Genomic DNA, 7,783 nt, shown 5'->3' on the forward strand with positions numbered 1-7,783 from the left:
AAAGAAGTCTCTGCGCATTCAAAATGTAATACCACGATAATACCAACTAATTGGGAGACTCAAATAAGTCTCTGCGCATTCAAAATTCAAAACGTAATACCACGATAATACCAGCTAATTCAAAGAAGTCTCTGCGCATTCAAAATTCAAAACGTAATACCACAATAATACCAGCTAATTCAAAGAAGTCTCTGTGCATTCAAAATTCAAAACGTAATACCACGATAATACCACTTTTCCGCTGCGCATGGAATCCCTGAGAACGGCGATGGCTCGCCTTCGAGCTCGAGATCAGTTACCAATACTGTCAACGGGTCGCACAATTTCGCAATACAGGGTTATTCCTTGGCCAAGGGCATGGGCATTGGGTGAGAGCGAAATGATGCTTGGACAGGTCTACATAGAGGCACCAACGCATCTCTGGGCATGTCAGGCCATCGACAGAGGCAGAGCAGCGCTCAGCACTGAGGTAGTGGCAGACTATTTCAGGACAGAGGCAGTGGCAGAGATGAAGGGAGTTACGACTATTTTTAGAACTGGCTCTGATACCATGTCAGGGTAGGCAGTAACTCTCCAAAGGTAGAAAAAACTGATTCGTGTATATTCCATAGGTAACCCATTGTTATATACAATAGGGAGTGTTTGTTCAGTTCATCTCCCGATGACTATTCACCTTCCCAATTTATTTATTTATATAAAATTCCCAATCATGAAGATTAGGTGTCAACAACTACCAACTTAAATTATCAACCTGGGGTTCATACAAACCTAATGTAGGTTTTAACCCAGTACATAAATTACCAGCATAGGAATTCTAAAAACAGAAAATAAACAATGGCAAGAGAATAACACATAAAACAAATATACACAAAGGTTTTCCCCTAGATCCCAAACTTAGGACTACCACATTGATTTTTTATTATGTTTCTTTCAATGTTACAATAAATATATATACATGACGAAGCATCCATAAGCCCCAATCCATTAAAGATCATAACCGTAGTTCCCTTGGTCAGATCTACAAAATACCTTGGACCGAAAACCATCACGCCCAAAATCATGTGCGGAATCCATGCACAAAAATATAGGTAGGTCCACCCACCTAATATAGGGTCTAATTTGTTTTCCCTGGGGCATTGCCCCAGACCCCATAGAGGGGGGCTATCGCCCCTCTCAAACCCCCCGATAGGGGGGGATGCCACCCCCCTGCTGCGCTTGACGCAACGAAGGGGAGGCTGTGCCCCCCCTCTAACCTCCTAGTTAAACTACTAGGGATAGTAGTGGAAATAATATAACACAACCCAACACTTAAGAGGTGTCAACACGGTGTGTGAAACATGCAAATGTGTACTTTTTATTCTTTTATTTTTATTTTTCTATTGATTTTTTTCATTAATTTTTTTTTTCAAATTTTTTGCTCTCTTTTTTCATTGCACGCAAAATAAACTCAAAGTGCTTTGAGTTAACTGAGTTGGCCCTCACTAACCCCTTCACATTACTTGTCATCCATCACTACTAAATGATTACAACCCACTTTCTCATGTCCTTTTCACTTTTTTCTTGTTCCTCTCCCACACATGTGGGTGTGTTGCTGGAAAGGTGAAGTTATCTGCTAGATAAGGTCGAGGTTGCTCTGAAACTCATTTTTTCTATAAAAAAAACCTTTTCCTTCATACACTTGCAACGTTTTTAAATTTAAAATAAGTTCATCGGAAAGTCTTAGGGGATTTCATACTTGAGCCTTACCCTGGGTGTGTTTTTGTAGGTGATGTTAGAGCCAAAGAATGTGCTGTAGGTGTTACATGATGGCCTAATTCATCACTGATGCATGTTGTTAGAAGTTTCTTGTTGATGTGCCGATCCTTTGATGGCTGCATGGTAGATTTGGACATGAGTGAGGTTGTTCTTGAGAATATTCTGAGAGATCATTACCTTTGTATGCTGCTTCAGGAATAATGGTTTATTTGATGCCTCCTTTCCATGTTATCTTCCAATGCTTGTTTCCCTATGCATTGGCTTTGTTATGGAAATATTTTTTAACATGTACTTGAATAATGGAGGGTTGTAAACACATGGTTTTTTTTGATGGTGGACTAAGTGCTGTTGTTGGAGATGAACAATGATCTTGTAGCAATCTGCAAAAGTCTTGTAGCTACCCAAAATTTGAGGAATTGACTCTCCTATGTCTTCATGGTGATTGTTTCTTCATTCTGGTGTTCTCAATTGTGGTCTTGTAAGGTAATTGTAGGCTGCTACAGGAATGCTTTTCTTCTTGTAGAAGTCACAAAAAACCTTCTATAACAATAATATCCTTTAGATAATGCTTCCAAAAACATTGATAATTCATGATAAATCTATGGACAAGGATAAAAAACCTTGGTTGTGATGAAAGTAATGAAAGAAAGGGTGAAAATGGGGATTTTTCATGGAAAAAGATGAATTTTTGGATGGAGAAGTGACTAAATGGTGTGGAGGATGGATGATGGAGGTGTGGTATACATATTTCTTCATTCTACCAAGGAACACATAGGATCTTGCCCCTCTCTCTATGCTAATCAGACTCCTGTAGCAATTTTGGTTGCTCCTATAGCATTTCAGGATAGTCTCCCATAGCATAAGTGTTTTATCCATATATATCACACAGTAGAATGGATTGACCTGATTTTTTTTGAGAATGTTCACATCATCCTTATGCACCTCCCCATAAAACATCTTGGCCAATGGATGCACAAATCTCAAGAAAAATAAAAAATGGTTGTAGGTGATGAAGGTTGATTTCTCGAAAAGTGTGCACTGTAATTTGATGAAATGTTTTGAGCATGTTACCATCATCTATATGCATCTCCCCATGAAATAAGTCAGGAAATGAATGCACGTTTTTCAAGATATGGAAAAACACTTTTTTGCCCTGTTTTTTTGGCCTCATGTAGCAAAACATAACCTTACTGTAGCATGTTAGGACATTGAGGGAAATGAATGGGATAGACTTGTAAATGATTGGTGGATTTTGGAAATGTATGAGGGTGATGGATTGACATGACATTGGTCTTGTTGGAGCATCTGGGAAAAGGAGGATAAAGCCTAAGTTTGACTTCCTTTGATTAGGTTTTTCATCAATATTTTTCTTTTTGGTGCTTTGTTTCTTGCAAAGGTTGGAGAGAACATTCACTTATTAGAGAGAGATATATGGAGCAAATAATTTTTTTCTTTTCATTTTTCATTTTTTTTCCTAGGCCTACTAGCTGCCTCAATGAGGTTTTCAACTAGTAGGTTTGCCTAGGCGCCTCAAAGGAGGTTTTCACCTAGGATATTTTCCTTTTTTCCTTTTTTCTTTCCAACCTACTGACCGCCTCAAGGAGGTTTTCAATCATGAGCCAATCTCAGGCACCTCAAAAGAGGTTTTCACCTGAGTTTTATTTATTTATTTAACTTTATTTTTATATATTTAATTTTTATATTTTCCTATCCAACTCTACTTGAAAAAGCAAAATCTCTTTCAAGTATATGAATACTTCCAATGGAGCCATGTGCACATCAAGATGACAAACAAACTCATGTGTAGGCTCAGAATATATGATTTGACATGTACCAAAATTTTAGAGACCAAATGCTTTGACTTTGATGATATCAAGCACTATTTAAGAAGAGAATGATGCTCCATCTTGTTTATTTTATGGAACCTAATCTCAATACAACTTTTATTCCCTTGGTTTGCTTGCTCATTTGGATCATTCTTCATGTATTCTTCTACCATGACTTTCAAATCTTCCTCTTTTTGCTAGTTATTCTCTTGAACACATGGAGGATCCGATGGTAAACATGAGGGACCTTTCTCAATCTTTGATTTTGATGTCTACTCTTCATCAAGTGAAACCAATGATTCTTTTATCTTCTCATTTTAATCTTATTTTTCTGAATGTTGTGCTTCAATGATATCAAGAGATTTTTTTTTTTTCCAATAATCTTCTTGATCTAAGATGAATACCATTTAGATCAAGAGGAGTTGTTTGGAAGTGTTGTACCTCAACATTATAAGTGGGCTGAGTTACTTCCTTATGTGGGTTTGGAAATGGTGGTACATGTAGTTTATTAGGAGTGGATCTTTGAGATGGATGTGGTTGAGGTTGTGATTGTAGTGGAGGTGGATGGTAGGGATATAATGGATTTGGGTATGGAGGATATTGAGGAATATATTGTGGATATTGTGGATTTCTCCCATAAGGTCCTTTCCAAACTTATTTACAATATTGGTTTTGGGGTTGAGATGGCCAAGGTTGCCAAGGAAAGGGTGTGTTCCAATTACTTTATGTGCATAACCTTGAAATTTTGAATTAGGTTCTTGCATCATACTAGGTTTACTATGATGGAATGGTATTCTTGGAGCTACATAACATAGCTTCTTTGGTGATTGAATTGATCCATTGTCCTCTTGGTAAAATTCCTTCAACCTCGGTAATGATGGGAAATATTTAATACATGTGATTCTACATGGACAACACAAATATCAACATCTTCTTTTTGCTCATGTTGCATTCTTAACATTTCTACTTGTTTACTTAAATTTCTAAGAGTTTCCGTTTTAAAGTCATCAAAGAAATTTCCAAGTTCATCTTGACTTACCGATCTTGATGCTCATTTACTTACTCTTACCCTTCCTCTTGATATGCACGTGCATGCTTTACAAATTGATTCAAATGATACATGTTATACATCACCCCTACTCATGAGATCAAGAAGATCAATCCACTCATATCTAATTATTCTAAGTATGAGGGTTTTTAGTGTGTCAAATCCTAAATGATGTAATTTTTCCCTCTTAACATTATACATGAATCTCTCTATTAAATCCTCAAGGATCTCATCTTCTTTTTGAGTCATTCTAAATATTTATTCTTTAAGATCATGATCTTTATATTTTTCTAGAAATGTCTTTTGCATATCATTCCATGATCTTATTGAATTAGTCCCTAAACTCATGAACCATTTAGTATCTATATCCTTCAATGTTACCAGAAACAATATCAAATTTTGAGTGTTTAGTAAGTAACTGCAAGATCTACAAAGGATTTCAAATTCAAAGAGAAAGGTTTACGAGTCCTTTGACCTCATACCATGGTAGTTGGGAAGGAAATATGGAGGGATGTTCTTCATATGAACATTGATATCAATATCTTGAATGGGAAATACAAGAGGATCTTCTTCATTGTCATCATAACCATCCATTTATTCTACTTATATGCCACCTATTATTCTTCTACGTGCAAAATTAGATGGTGATGTGGTTCTTACTGCACCACATGATCAAATGGGGGGGGGGGGGGTTGGTGTTGGAGAAGTATTATATATATATATATATATTTGAATAAGAATTATAATGCAATGAAATTTTTCTGTATTTGAAATGAAATATGCCTAATGAAAATTTTGTTCTTTCATAAAGTAAAAGAAATGAATCAACTATGGATGAAAACAATGCATACTTTGGTACCTTCCTGACAACGATGCCAAAAAGTTATGAGCCTCAGTATTGCAACAAGAATGATGCAACTCCCAAGGCTATCAACTTAAATTATCAACCTGGGATTCATGCAACATGCAATGTGTCCTTATTTCGCTAATCTGACGCAATGACGTGAATGCCATGAGATCCAAAACTAATTGCAAAAATGGAAATGTTACTCTGCTTGTAGAAAGGAAGCCTAATTACTTTTGCATAGAGGAAATCCTACTTAATTTGCAGAAAGGAAATAATATTATACTTTACATGAATTTAAATGTTATTCCTATTTATAGAAATGTAAACATTAACCTATGCTTCATAAAGATCATGAAAATCATCATTATTCTCTTCAAATCATGAACCTGTCCACTAATCCAAACTACATAGGTGAATTGCAATCGAGAAGAGGCAAGGATTAAGAGGTTTTTTTGTCTTAATAAATCATGGTTTTGGAGCCTAGGGGTAATTATTCAAGCCTAAGGGAAAAAAACCAAGCTTTTGGAGCATATCTAGTTAAGTTTACACGTGCTACAGGAGTGCTACAAGAGGTGCTACAAGAGGCCATGTTTTTCTACAAGAGGAGTTAACTTGCTGAATGCCAAAGTAAATAAAATGAAAATGGGATGATAAATTTTTTATTATTAAATAGGATTTCCTAGGACTCCATTCCAATTGGAATCACTCCAGAATACCCCTGTTAACATGTGCCAAAAAATAGCAGAAAATTACTACTCTAAAAACTAGAAATTCAAGAACTAGTGAGCTAGTTAACCTACCAAATGCCTAACCTAATCAAGTGAAAATGATATGGGGTAATTTTTTTTATTAAATTTAATTTTTTATGACCCATACAGGTGTAATCCACTCAATGAAGCTCATTAAAACGTTCTAAAAAATAACATAAAATTACTACTATTTTGCTACAAGGGATCTCCAGAAATTCTATATTTGTGAACTAGTAGACCAATCCAAGTAGCTCAATGATGAATATGAATTTTCAAAGATGTTATGAGGATGCATGATGATTCTGAATCTATAAATAACCTGCAAAATAAATCACTTCAATCATTTAACCCATATGACCTACACCAAAAGAAGCATGAATAATCAATGCAAAAATAAGAGATGCAAGTGAAAAAGAAATTCAAAGGAACTAAAGAAATTAAACAAGAGGTATTTGAGGCTCTTGGGATGGCCAATAACAAGGAAAATCAGAGTCCTATTAAGGAAAACAATATTTAGAAGTTTAAAATGGCACCAAAATTCATTATTTGAATCAATCCAAGTACATCCTTGCTAGAAATGAAAGTGGAGCTGCTAAATAACAAGTTTTCTCCACAAGAAGACTAAGAAATACATGACCCAAGAGGCCAATTCGAATTTATACTTATATAAATTGATGAGAAAGCATTCTCCTTGAAATGAGGAAGTTTTTACCTCCAAATCCCTCAAATAGTGGATCTGGTTCCCAACACTAGGAATCTGGATTAAATGACAGGGAACACATTCCTAGATTTTCTCAATCGTTGAAGCTCTAGAATTTGTCAATAATTTCATGATATTTTGTTAATTTACTATCCAATATTGGTCCTCCTATAGTAGGGAGCAAGTCCCTAGATTGTCTCCTCTTCCAAATCTTCATAATATGCCCAATATTCTCACAATATTCTACAAAAATAAATAATATTAGGCACATAATATGCAATTATCTTTAAACCTTACTAAGAACATAGTAGATCTAAAAAAACATTATTAAGTGTAGAAGGAGAGGTTTAATATAGCCTTAACGTGCCTAAGAAATTTTATATGGGCCTTAATTTGTGTCTAATTTGGAGGTCCATCACAAGGTACTTTGATAATCAAGACTTCAATGTGTTCTTGTTCTTTTAATGCTTCCTTGTTTTCCTTCTTTGCCCGATCTTCTTGTGTGATTTCCATGATGTTCCTAAAATACATGTAGCTACGACCACTCATGAAAATCAACCATCATCCTGAAAATATCCTATTCTAACATGTTTTATGCAAATTTTTTGTTCATGCCTTAATAGTGCACTTGGAAGGAGCAAGGAGAGCTTCTAGGCACAAGGGCACACTTTAAAAGGATGAAGGGATGAAGGGAATAGGCTTCAAGGCTTCAGGATGTGATCATGCACTCAAAAGAAAGAGACACTTAAGGTAAGGTTCAGAGCGCATGTCCGAAGGATGAAGGAGAAGGATTTAGGCTTCCCAAGTGCGCTGTGCACCCAAGGGAGACAAGGAGGGTGCATGGCACAAATATTAATG

This window comes from Pinus tabuliformis, chromosome 8 (assembly GCF_031772625.1).
Source record: "Pinus tabuliformis cultivar Carrire ecotype Pingquan chromosome 8, CPIR1, whole genome shotgun sequence".
NCBI lineage: Eukaryota > Viridiplantae > Streptophyta > Pinopsida > Pinales > Pinaceae > Pinus > Pinus tabuliformis.